Source organism: Triticum aestivum, chromosome 5B, assembly GCF_018294505.1.
Source record: "Triticum aestivum cultivar Chinese Spring chromosome 5B, IWGSC CS RefSeq v2.1, whole genome shotgun sequence".
In the NCBI taxonomy this organism is placed as follows: Eukaryota; Viridiplantae; Streptophyta; class Magnoliopsida; order Poales; family Poaceae; genus Triticum; species Triticum aestivum.
Window position 1 is genome coordinate 47716842 of NC_057807.1, and position 13130 is coordinate 47729971.

The 13130-nt window shown below is 41.3% G+C and overlaps 1 long non-coding RNA gene and 1 pseudogene across 1 annotated transcript; both read right to left on the bottom strand.

Annotated features, from left to right (window-relative positions):
- Positions 1–2461: 2461 nt before the first annotated feature.
- Positions 2462–4853, bottom strand: LOC123114617 (BTB/POZ and MATH domain-containing protein 1-like; annotated as a pseudogene).
- A 263-nt stretch (positions 4854–5116) lies between these two features.
- LOC123110320 (uncharacterized) lies at positions 5117–8410 on the bottom strand. Its single transcript, XR_006453292.1, has 4 exons — positions 8291–8410; positions 8058–8202; positions 6962–7024; positions 5117–5758 (listed from the first exon to the last, which is right to left on the bottom strand). It is a non-coding gene; the product is annotated as an uncharacterized lncRNA (long non-coding RNA).
- Between the last annotated feature and the right edge of the window lie 4720 nt (positions 8411–13130).

Sequence of the window (13130 nt, forward strand, 5' to 3'; positions counted from 1 at the left end):
AGATCTATCAGAACTCAAGGATAAGCAGTAGTTCATACCAGGTTGTTGTACTAAATTTTGCGGGATTTAGCTGCCCTCTCCAACACATCTACAATGATATCAGGCGAAGATCTTTTGAGTTGTACATACCCTTGACTTGCGATCACATCATTCATTCTATTCGAAGAGAGCATAATGGATACCATAACTACCTTCACAAGTATACAAATTTTGGAATTCATATGACTCTGCTAAAGAATTGAATTCAGTACCAACTGTATTTATCAGATGTTTAATAGCCACTGGACAGGGCAGATAACACTACAGTATAATCTATCCTAGCAGATTATGTAGCTGGAAGCTAATCTGAATACAGAATCAGTACCTTCTCTTGTACCCTGACGGTTCATTGCCGCAATTAGTTTATTTGTACAAAATCCGTGTTGTTGTTCCAATGTATTCACTCAAATATTTTCAATTCAAAAAAAGATTCACTCAGAATTTATCATCCCATAACACCTCCATCATCAAAATTCATGAATTGGAAACAATTGCATATAAGTTCATGTACAATGCCTTTCAAAGTTAACGTAAATCTGATTGTTCATTCCATCTTTGTGTGGTCAGACAACCATGTCAAGGAACCCTTTGTAACTGTCTTAATTAAAATCTAACAGTTGGCATTCAAATGTAAGTTTACATACAGGTAAAACAGATTATCTAAAAAAATGATAGCTAAGAAGTTTTATCATTCTCACACAAGGCAGAAATTAAAAGCAGATAAAAAAGGCAACTAGTTAGCTGCCATAGATTCATATACTATTCCCTCCGTCCGAAAATACTTGTCATCAAAATGAACAAAAGGGGATATATCTAGATGTATTTTAGTTCTAGATACATCTCTTTTTATCCATTTTGATGACAAGTATTTTCGGACGGAGGGAGTATATACTAATACCAGACAGGCCAACCAATAATACATTGGAGATGCCCATTTTACAAAACCAACTAGCTTCCTCCAAAACATCTCTGAAACTGAAAGACATGGCACCTCATCTCAGGTGGCTATGTATTAAAAAGTAGCAAGATGGAAGCTAACCCAGGATGAGCATATTATATTTAGCAAGACTTAGTGGCTTTCTCCAACCCAACATAAGGCCTTTGCCTCCAAGGTCTACCAGAACTGAAGGATTGGCGGTAGCTCATGCCATGTTGGCGCACTAAACCTTGTGGGACTTGGCTGCTCTCTCCAACACATCCATGATGACATCAGGAGAAGATCTTTTGAGGTATTGATAATCTTGGCTTGCGATCACATCATTCATTCTATTTGAAGAGAGCATAAATTCAATGCAAGCATCTTTGAGGTTACTGCAATGATGCTGGTCAGCCAGAGCTAATTTGGTCGCCAGAGTCTCAACATCATGACTCTTGCATAGCATGCCTTCACATATCATCTTCACCCTTTCCATGGCATACTTGCCACAGCCACGAGTAAGTGCTTAACCATTTCAGAGTGAGATCCACGAGCCGGTGCCATTGTCACCTTGCAGCTTCAGGCGGCGCAGGAGCAGAGTTAAACAGAGGGGTGCATTGTACACGAATCACAATAGGCTTTGTTCAGTTGGTGGGGATCTGATACCCTCGGAGATTTCAATCCACCCAGCACTAGGGCGATCCCCACTCCATCACCCATTCCCTGTAGGGATTAAACCTCCAGATTCCTCTCAATCCCTCTCTCAGTTTTTTTATGGTTAACCCCTCCCTCAATTATGTACAAATACAAGTACAGAGGCATAAGTAGTTGCCTATTTCTTACAGGATTGTGCTGTGTAGCGAACATACACAGAGGCTTCACTGAACGTATGCTAATAGAAGTAGTACGAACTGAAAATTAAATCTACAATTGCCTGCTCCTGATCTCAAAGTAGTCTGGTTCAAGACTTCAACTTCATTTGCTAACTGAAATTTTCTAAATCAAAGACAAACTGTGTGCAACCAAGTTTCATGTCAAGAAACCATTTGTAAATGTCTCTAACTAAAATCTAACAGCTGGCATTCAAAATGTAAGTTTTTCATATAGGTAAAACGAGAGTATTTGAAATGTGATAGCAACGAACTCAAAGTTTTATCATTCCTCACATAAGCCAGATATTAAAGCGAGCAGATAACAAAGGCAACTAGTGAGCTACCGTAGATTCATATATACTTATATCATATGGGGCAACCAATACACTGTAGACATACATTTTATTGAACCAACTGCTTACTCCAAAAGATCTCTGGAAACTTGGACATGACAATCTCATCTAAGGTCACTATTTAGCAAAAGTAATTAACTAGAGAGAAGCTAACCCAGGATGGGCACTATACTATAAATTTAGCATGACTTAGTTGCCTTCTTCAACCCAACATAAGGCATTTGCCTCGAAAGATCAATTGGAACGGAAGGATAAGCAGTAGCTCATACCAGGTTGGCGTACTAAATTTTGCGGGACTTGGCTGCCCTCTCCAACACATCTACAATGATATCAGGCGAAGATCTTTTGAGTTGTACATACCCTTGGCTTGCGACCGCATCATTCATTCTATTCGAAGAGAGCATAAATTCAATGCAAGCATCTTTGAGATTTCTGCAGTTATGCTGGTCAGCTAGAGCTAATATGGTCGCCACATTCTCAACATCAAGACTCTTGCATAGCATGCGTTCACATACCATCTTCATCCTTTCCATGGCATACTTATCTGCAGCCACAAGTAAGTGCTTAACCATTTCTCTTTTGTCATCGTCCTCGAGATCGTCCATGGAAGGCATTGAATCCGTGTAGATGAAGTGAAGAAATGACTTGAAAACAGCAGGCTGCATGTCGTCAATAGTTATGTCCTGTGCCCCTTTGCCCCCCATCGGCCCGTAGTACTCCGCGTCGAAGACCGCCGACCGTGTCGCAAGCAAAATCTTGTGAGCAGAAAAAAACTCCCCTTGAACCTTGAATGTCACGTCTGCTCCTTTCCCCTCTAGCAATTTTGCAAGATTAACCGAAAGGTCTGAGGGTGGCACATGGATCTCGAGTGTTTCCTTGATAACACTGACTTCGCACTCGATCACAAGACAATCGTTCCGCAGGTACACGGACTCTACTTAAGGGGTGCTCTTCATGAACTTTAGCAGGCCCCATGATGGCCATTTACCGTTAAACACTCGTGGTTCCTTGAAAGAGTGCACCACAATGGACTTCTCTTTAACCGGATCCACAAGCATAAAGCTGCAGAGCGCCGTCACCTCGGCGTTCTTGGTCAAGAGCTCGAGGTAGACAGAGACATGGCCTTCGCCCTCCTCGGCATCGGGGTAGTAGCGGACGCACCATTCGTAGCCGCCGATGGAGAATGCAGGAGAACGGAGGAATTTGCCTCTAAAAAGGCCCTTGTGCCGGCTGTAGCCGGCGATCTCGAACGCGACCGTGGCCCGCGCCGTCTCTGCTGTGCACCTTGACGGCACCCTCGCTATTCATGCCATTGTGGGAGTTGGAAGGAGGACGGGGGTCGGCGACGGTTGGAACCCTCGATTAGGGCCAGCGATGATGGCAGAGGCGGTTGCCTCCAAGGGGAGGACTGGGAGGCGGCGGCGCGACGGAAAAGTGAGCGGACGGATTGAGGATGGTTCCAGAGCGGAGAGAAGAGGGTTTGGACAAGGGACAGTTAAGTTTTGTGATGTAGCGGTTTTTTTAGTAGTATTTTCTTATGCGGTAATTGTCTTTGGTTCCTAGGTGCATATGCACCTATTGTCGAAATACACATTTTGAAAAGTTGAAAAATTCGGAACAAAAATCCCGCGTGTATATCCGGACATTTTATGTACGTGCACAAGGTTTCAGTGAAAAACGACGTTTTTTGTGGCTTGTGTAAAAAAGACAATTTCAGATGCTTCATTCTAACTATTCACGGGGCATTTCTTTATCTTTTTTACACAAGCCACAAAAAACGTCGTTTTTCAGTGAAACTTTGTGAACGCACATAAAATGTTCGGATATACACGTGAGATTTTTGTTCCGGATTTTTCAACTTTTTAAAATGTGTATTTCGACAATGGGTGCGTATGCACCTAGGAGCCAAAACTCTTTCGTATGCCATGTTTTTAACACGGTACAAACATAGACCCTCATACATATGTATACTAGTAGAACGTCCGTGCGTTGCCACGGGTTTTTCGAAGAAAAAAAATGCTACTCATGGTGCTAAAATAACCGAGAACAATGTATGTCTCAGCTACCACACATCTCAGATCCTCGGTTATCAGGTAACACGCTTCTTCAATCAATTACAACTATTTTTTTACAAATTAAGAAAGTTCGACTCAGGTAGTAAAACTACATAAAATAATGTAATCATGTCTTCTTCTGAATAAAAATATTGTAGTACACAACAGATTCAGTTACTGTGACCACTATAAATATCTATCTTCTAGTGCAAATATTTATATCCTCGGTTATTGTGATGGCTATCTATATTTATCTTCTAGAACAGATACTTATATCAAGAAGACATACATTTGCAAGTGTTTCTTGCTGCCAAAACCTACGTTTAGCTAAAATAAGTAGACGTAGCATAAAATTTGAGATGAGCATAGCACAACAAGGCCAGCTTGCCTCCATGTCAGAGAAAACACAACTTGATTGCTCCTACTTTCGTACGCAACATCTGTGCTAGTACATAACTAAGAGGACTACGAAAAATGACGGGTGATCACTCGGCGGCCGCCGATGCACATTTTTACATCGCTTCACTTCTTCGAAGAATGAATTGCTGCCGTGTTCACCATGCAAAGAACGTTTTTGATGCAAACAACATACGGCAGCAAATACAACATAGATGTGCATTCTCGTTTCATACTAACCTGGGTGGATGCGATAAAAACGCCATGGACAAAGCGGTCGCTAGGATGGAGATATGAACACCAAATGAACCATAGATAATTCCCAATATTAACATGTGACAGAATCTACTAAATAGGGAATAATTATCTCTATCAATAAGCAGAAGCAAACAACTGAAAGAAGATAACTATCTCATTTCAATCCTTACATTCACACGCCAATTTGGCATCACCTCCGCGCCCAGCCTCACTTTTGAAAGCCTGCAAGAGCGCGAGAGATGGGAGTAAGCACAATATTCTGCAATCAAATGAAAGAGAGTCAGGGAGCAATTAGCATTTTTGCCGTGCTCCCCTGCTCAGACCATATCGGTGCCGCCACATCTCGTTCAGAAAAAAAAAGCAGTAGCAACAGCACCCAATCCCCATCGAGATATCTCAAGCAAGGTGCCCCTTCTCTTCTCTACACATCACCACTCCTCACCATCCAGCACTGGCGGAGCCTCATAGAGGCCAAACAGATCACGACCCCGCCTTCCAAAACTGCAAGCAAAAAATTACTACTATGCATACTAAGTGTTTGATCCAACCCATTAGTGAATAATACTCCTCCCAACCCCATTATTATTAGATGAATACCCTCGAAGGATACACACATGCATATTCGTGTGTGAAGCTAGCTAGCTACTCCATGCAACTTGATTGAATGTTGTACGAGCAGCTTCCTGCTACATGTGCACATAATGCTTGCTTACTGCTACATTAGATGGATTCACCCGGCTGGTGGCTGCCTGCTGCATATGTTGGCATTAGGTCGATTCGCCCCCTGCTTGCTGCTGCGCCTACACGGACCATCTCGTGCTATGCGCGCAATCGCCAAGACGATGAGCTGACGACCGTTGATGAGCCAAGCTGCCAAAGGATGGAAGGAGCAAGATATGTTCGATTACAGTGTAATTTTACTTCTAGGCTATTTTGAATTAAAAATTTGCTTTGAGTTGAAAATTTGCCCCCTCCCCCCCCTTGATTGCTTGCCACGCTCCGCCACTGCCATCCAGCGCTGCTCCTCCTCTTCTACATCCATCTCCCACAAGTGGCTTGCGTCACCCCTCCCCCAGCTCCCTCCTATCAACGGATGGCCGTGCTCCACCCGCACCCTCGTCGCAACGCCCGTGCTCCAGCCACACTTATGAAGCCGCATAGAGAGCTCAGGCTTCCTTCCTCTTCCCTGACCGTGGCAAGGGTGAAGTTGCCGCCCTGTGCTCCCTAGACCTCCATCCGCCCGTGATCCATCCCCCTACCATCCAGAACGGGCAAAAAAAAAGAACGGGGCCATCCCGTACTCCCTTCCCCTCCTCCACAACCAAGCAACTGCCACATGCTCGTCCACCAAGCCTCAACTGTGGCGCCCGGATCGAGCATGAATGCACGCGCCGCCTGCCGGATCTGGCACGGATGCGCGCGGTGGCTCCTGACTTCCCTGATTTATGGGAGATGCCGTGTTGGGCATGCGATGCCCTGTCGATCGATGGGGTGAGGGAGGCTAACGACACGAAACGACAATGTACTCCCCTTTAATAGTAGAGATATATGGAATTTTTTATTATAAATTCTTGATCAACCAATATTTAGCACCTGGGGAGCTGGGCCAATAAATAAAGCCTACATGCTATAAAACGAATAGGAAGGCTCATATAGACACAAAATCAAGCATCTATCCCCATTGGATGTACATATTTTAAGCACGAGCACTTTTGAGTTTCAGTTATACAGGTTGTTTTAGCAAATTTGAAGTGCAAATGTGTGATATATTAAGAGATTTACTCACACTGCATGTGCAGTACATGAGCGGCAGCCGGCAGGCATAGCAAACAACGAGATTCTAAACTTCGCAGAAAACACAAGATCACCTTCCAATCTGAGTATAAAAGGGTCTCATTCAGATCCAGAACTATCATAAAAGACATGTCTTTTAGGAGGCATGTCTAGGAGTTTTTCTGATGATGGTGAAACAAATCCCTACATTACATATAGTTTTTAGTATCGCAAGGAGCGTACAGTTGACAATATACAAAATGGTACACCAATAACAAAAAGACTGCCCTTTTTACTAACCTGAATTTGATCTTCAATTTGGCTCCTGACTTCAAGTAGAGGTCAATATAGCAGCAGCAGGAGCTGCATAATAGAACATACAATTTATACTAAGCAGGCAAAAAGAAGGAATGACTGAACAGATAAGCAATCTAAGCAGACAATTAAGATGTTACTACAGAGCCTAGCTAGCTGCTCAGGTTTATCAGTAAGCTCACGGCATGGTCCTTCCCTGTCATATGCATTTGCATAGAGCATTCCAGAATATGCACATAGAAACATTACCATGCAATGATTTACATCCAGGTTGAATAGATTATAGCCAAAAATTTAGTATGAATGTCACCTGCCCTTCGTACCGATCGCAGTAAATAAAAACATATAATTTGATGCATTTTTTTCTTCTGTTACGGTCTAATGACATGGTTGGTACAATTTAACATACCTTCCCTAGTCCAAAGGGGACACAAGCTTCTATTGATAGTCCAAAGAGGCTAAGTATGCATGCTTAAACAATACACCATGTCTATTTAGTCACATGTGAGCTCTTCTTGATCATGAAAGGTACCAGGTACCACAAAAATAGTTCAGCGCCATCCAAATTAAATAAGGACCGAATAAATTGGCAATGAATCCTAATGCAATGATTGGAATAAGAATAAGACAAAAAAATAGAAGCAACATAATAAACAGAGAAAGATTAAACGGACAGGTGATATAATGTCTGCCTCTTCTCAGAAAATCTAATGGCAACTCTATCAATTTCAAGTACTCTTATTATAGATAACATTAGCATAAAACTTATGTATATCTATTGATTCAAGGCTACAGATTTCTTTCTTGAAAAGGAAGACAATTTATATATGAAAGGTAGCGGCTTTCATCAAAAAAGATTCTTGCTCCTGACACATAATTTCTTTACTGGTTTCTCAGCTTTGGAGAAGAAAACGATTTCTTAGTCACACACAGAATTAATGGGCACCAAGAGCATTTGCACATTTCAATTCACTTGATGCTTCAAAAAAGTGTCTCCTCTGCCCGAACAACTGAACAAATGTTGAAAACTCAGAGGCCATGGCATGCTAGAAAGGGAGGGAGGGATAGGAGGAAATATTACATGAACAGCAGCTCGGGTCTCCCATGTCAGCTCACCCCCTCAAGCAGGCCCAGATCTCTTTCCTTGCGCCCGCTCAAACAATCGATCCGTCCGTTGCGTGCAGGGGATTCCACAAATGCGTCCTCTCATAGCCATGGCGGTGAACCTGCAGAACAAACACATGCAATGACTGAAATGAATGGGATGCTTTGGTCGGTTCTTCGAGGCCCATGGATACTCGAATAGATTAATACCTGTGTTCATCCTCCAAACAGGGCATGGCCGGCACGGTCTCCTCCAATCAGTGCAACGCGACCACGCCCTGCTCTGTTCGGCGGCGTCTGCATCGTCCGTGGGGATCCGCAGCAGCGGCGGAGGCTGTGGGGATCCGTGGCCAATTCTTTTAATGATCAAACATGACTCTTGCATAAGTGATATCAGTATCCGATTAAGATGATTTTTTAAGGCACCAAAACAAGAACTGGGTGAAGACCATAATAATATATATTAGTATCCGAGTAAGATGATCTAGCTAAATACCTGTGGGTTGCCACAAAATAACTCCTCTTGACATGCATGTCAATTGCCTCCCTTTAATACCCCCAAATGCATAAGTTTACAACTACAAGTCGTGCGTGGGAACAAGATCACAAACATATATTCATTTCATTGATCAAAATAGATTTATAATAACTAATTTCAGTTGTCAAAATAGACCAGTAATCATAGAAGAAGAAAAGTAATATACAACATATATTATAACTACGCACTACGGCCAACCGGCTACATCACCCATGCGGCTTCACCTTCGACAACTAATAAAATTTCTAATATCATCCACCTTGAATAATATAATAACATTCACTTTCATTTTATTTTTATCTTGGGCCTCATGGTCACATGTTCTAGGAATTTTTAATTTCAGACAGCAATGGTATCTACCAGCAACACGATTTCTAGATGTCCAGAAATGCAGTATATTTCTGTGTATGGCATCATCACAATTATCCATGCCATTATAGGATCTATCAATTCAAAATAAGTGAAAATGATGGGTGTTATCCCAGTTTGCGAAATTGATGAAGTTTTACCTTAGCGTTGAAGCTGCTAGAGAACTACACCGCAAGCAACCCAGAGGACGAAGCTTCCTTGACTTCCTTTTGATACTCATTTGCTCAGTCCCATGCTTATCAATGGTGGCTGCAGAAACTGGAATCAAGGAGCAAGGTATGCTTTTGCGTCTTTTTCTTGGCCCTCCTTAAAAAACATTAAACAGTTAAGCAATTAATTCAGCAGGGTAAATGCGGAAAATTGTATGTGATTTTCCTATCCTAGGAGTGAATATCCTAAGTAAAGTTGAAGCAAAGGAGAGCCAATATGCTAACAGTTCATAGCACAAGTTTAACATACATGACAAAAAAAATGCCGTTGCTGCATTTTTGCAGAGCATGCCTACCATGAGATGAATATTAGAAGACTGATTGGGTCGAGAAGGCTGAGAAAGATGATCTTGATGGTGCTGGTAAACACATCTTGGGTTGGTTGGCTGGATTATACATTCACTCTCGATGGAAATCCCCAACCAGAATGTACATTTTCTAAACCAGCAGAATATCAAAGAAGAAATTCTGGTTTTTTGTTGGTGGGACATCAATCCACATATTAAATTGATTCTAAACGCAGAACCAACACTGCAAGCACAACATTAAGTTTATGGGTTCGAAAGGTACATCAAAAAGTATCGACAAACAGTTTAACTTCGAAACAAGAGATTGAGATGCATGTCCATATGTAGGTTTATTTGTTTTCTTAGCGGTGAAAGTAGGAGAGACTCTTACTGTTCAATTAGGCTATAGAAAAAACAAGTCCATTTCTCTTGTCAAGCAAAATAACTAAGGAAGCTAATTAATAGTGCAAACGGAGCTTACTTTTTTCTAAGGAAATTATTTGCTTCCCTAGTCCAAAGGGGACACAAGCTTCTATTGATAGTCCAAAGAGGCTAAGTATGCATCCTTAAACAATACACCATGTCTGTTTAGTCACATGTGAGCTCTTCTTGATCATGAAAGGTACCAGGTACCACAAAAATAGTTAAGCACCATCCAAATTAAATAAGGACCGAATAAATTGGCAATGAATCCTAATGCAATGATTGGAATAAGAATAAGACAAATAAAGAGAAGCAACATAGTAAACAGAGAAAGATTAAACGGACAGGTGATATAATGTCTGCCTCTTCTCGGGAAATCTAATGGCAACTCTATCAATTTCAAGTACTCTTATTATAGATAACATCAGCATAAAACTTATGTATATCTATTGATTCAAGGCTACGGATTTCTTTCTTGAAAAGGAAGAAAATTTATATATGAAAGGTAGCGGCTTTCATCGAAAAAGATTCTTGCTCCTGACACATAATTTCTTTACTGGTTTCTCAGCTACGGAGAAGAAAACGATTTCTTAGTCACACACAGAATTAATAGGCACCAAGAGCATTTGCACATTTCAATTCACTTGACGCTTCAAAAAAGTGTCTCCTCTGCCCGAACAACTGAACAAATGTTGAAAACTCAGAGGCCATGGCATGCTAGAAAGGGAGGGAGGGATAGGAGGAAATATTACATGAACAGCAGCTCGGGTCTCCCATGTCAACTCACCCCCTCAAGCAGGCCCAGATCTCTTTCCTTGCGTCCGTTCAAACAATCGATCCGTCCGTTGCGTGCAGGGGATTCCACAAATGCGTCCTCTCATAGCCATGGCGGTGAACCTGCAGAGCAAACACATGCAATGACTGAAATGAATGGGATGCTTTGCTCGGTTCTTCGAGGCCCATGCATACTCGAACAGATTAATACCTGTGTTCATCCTCCAAACAGGGCATGGCCGGCACGGTCTCCTCCAATCAGTGCAACGTGACCACGCCCTGCTCTGTTCGGCGGCGTCTGCATCGTCCGTGGGGATCCGCAGCAGCGGCGGCGTCCGTGGGGATCCGTGGCCAATTCTTTTAATGATCAAACATGACTCTTGCATAAGTGATATCAGTATCCGATTAAGATGATTTTTTAAGGCACAAAACAAGAACTGGGTGAAGACCACAATAATATATATTAGTATCCAAGTAAGATGATCTAGCTAAATACCTGTGGGTTGCCACAAAATAACTCCTCTTGACATGCACGTCAATTGCCTCCCTTTAATAGCCCCAGATGCATAAGTTTACAACTACAAGTCGTGCGTGGGAACAAGATCACAAACATATATTCATTTCATTGATCAAAATAGATTTATAATAACTAATTTCAGTTGTCGAAATAGACCAGTAATCGTAGAAGAAGAAAAGTAATATACAACATATATTATAACTCCGCACTACGGCCAACCGGCTACATCACCCATGCGGCTTCACCTTCGACAACTAATAAAATTTCTAATATCATCCACCTTGAATAATATAATAACATTCACTTTCATTTTATTTTTATCTTGGGCCTCATGGTCACATGTTCTAGGAATTTTTAATTTCAGACAGCAATGGTATCTACCAGCAACACGATTTCTAGATGTCCAGAAATGCAGTATATTTCTGTGTATGGCATCATCACAATTATCCATGCCATTATAGGATCTATCAATTCAAAATAAGTGAAAATGATGGGTGTTATCCCAGATTGCGAAATTGATGAAGTTTTACCTTAGCGTTGAAGCTGCTAGAGAACTACACCGCAAGCAACCCAGAGGACGAAGCTTCCTTGACTTCCTTTTGATACTCATTTGCTCAGTCCCATGCTTATCAATGGTGGCTGCAGAAACTGGAATCAAGTCCTATGCTTTTGCGTCTTTTTCTTGGCCCTCCTTAAAAAACATTAAATAGTTAAGCAATTAATTCAGCGGGGTAAATGCGGAAAATTCTATGTGATTTTCCTATCCTTGGAGTGAATATCCTAAGTAAAGTCGAAGCAAAGGAGAGCCAATATGCTAACAGTTCATAGCACAAGTTTAACATACATGACAAAAAAAATGTCATTGCTGCATTTTTGTAGAGCATGCCTACCATGAGATGAATACTAGAAGACTGATTAGGCCGAGAAGGCTGAGAAAGATGATCGTGATGGTGCTGGTAAACACATCTTGGGTTGGTTGGCTGGATTATACATTCACTCTCGATGGAAATCCCCAACCAGAATGTAAATTTTCTAAACCAGCAGAATATCAAAGAAGAAATTCTGGTTTTTTGTTGGGGGGACATCAATCCACATATTAAATTGATTCTAAACGCAAAACCAACACTGCAAGCACAACATTAAGTTTATGGGTTCGAAAGGTACATCAAAAAGTATCGACAAACAGTTTAACTTCAAAACAAGAGATTGAGATGCATGTCCATATGTAGGTTTATTTGTTTTCTTAGCGGTGAAAGTAGGAGAGACTCTTACTGTTCAATTAGGCTATAGAAAAAACAAGTCCATTTATCTTGTCAAGCAAAATAACTAAGGAAGCTAATTAATAGTGCAAACCGAGCTTACTTTTTTCTAAGGAAATTATTTGCTTCCCTAGTCCAAAGGGGACACAAGCTTCTATTGATAGTCCAAAGAGGCTAAGTATGCATGCTTAAACAATACCCCATGTCTGTTTAGTTACATGTGAGTTCTTCTTGGTCATGAAAGGTACCAGGTACCACAAAAATAGTTAAGCACCATCCAAATTAAATAAGGACCGAATAAATTGGCAATGAATCCTAATGCAATGATTGGAATAAGAAAGACAAAAAAAAAGAGAAGCAACATAATAAACAGAGAAAGATTAAACGGACAGGTGATATAATGTCTGCCTCTTCTCGGAAAATCTAATGGCAACTCTATCAATTTCAAGTACTCTTATTATAGATAACATCAGCATAAAACTTATGTATATCTATTGATTCAAGGCTACGGCTTTCTTTCTTGAAAAGGAAGAAAATTTATATATGAAAGGTAGCGGCTTTCATCGAAAAAGATTCTTGCTCCTGACACATAATTTCTTTACTGGTTTCTCAGCTACGGAGAAGAAAACGATTTCTTAGTCACACACAGAATTAATGGGCACCAAGAGCATTTG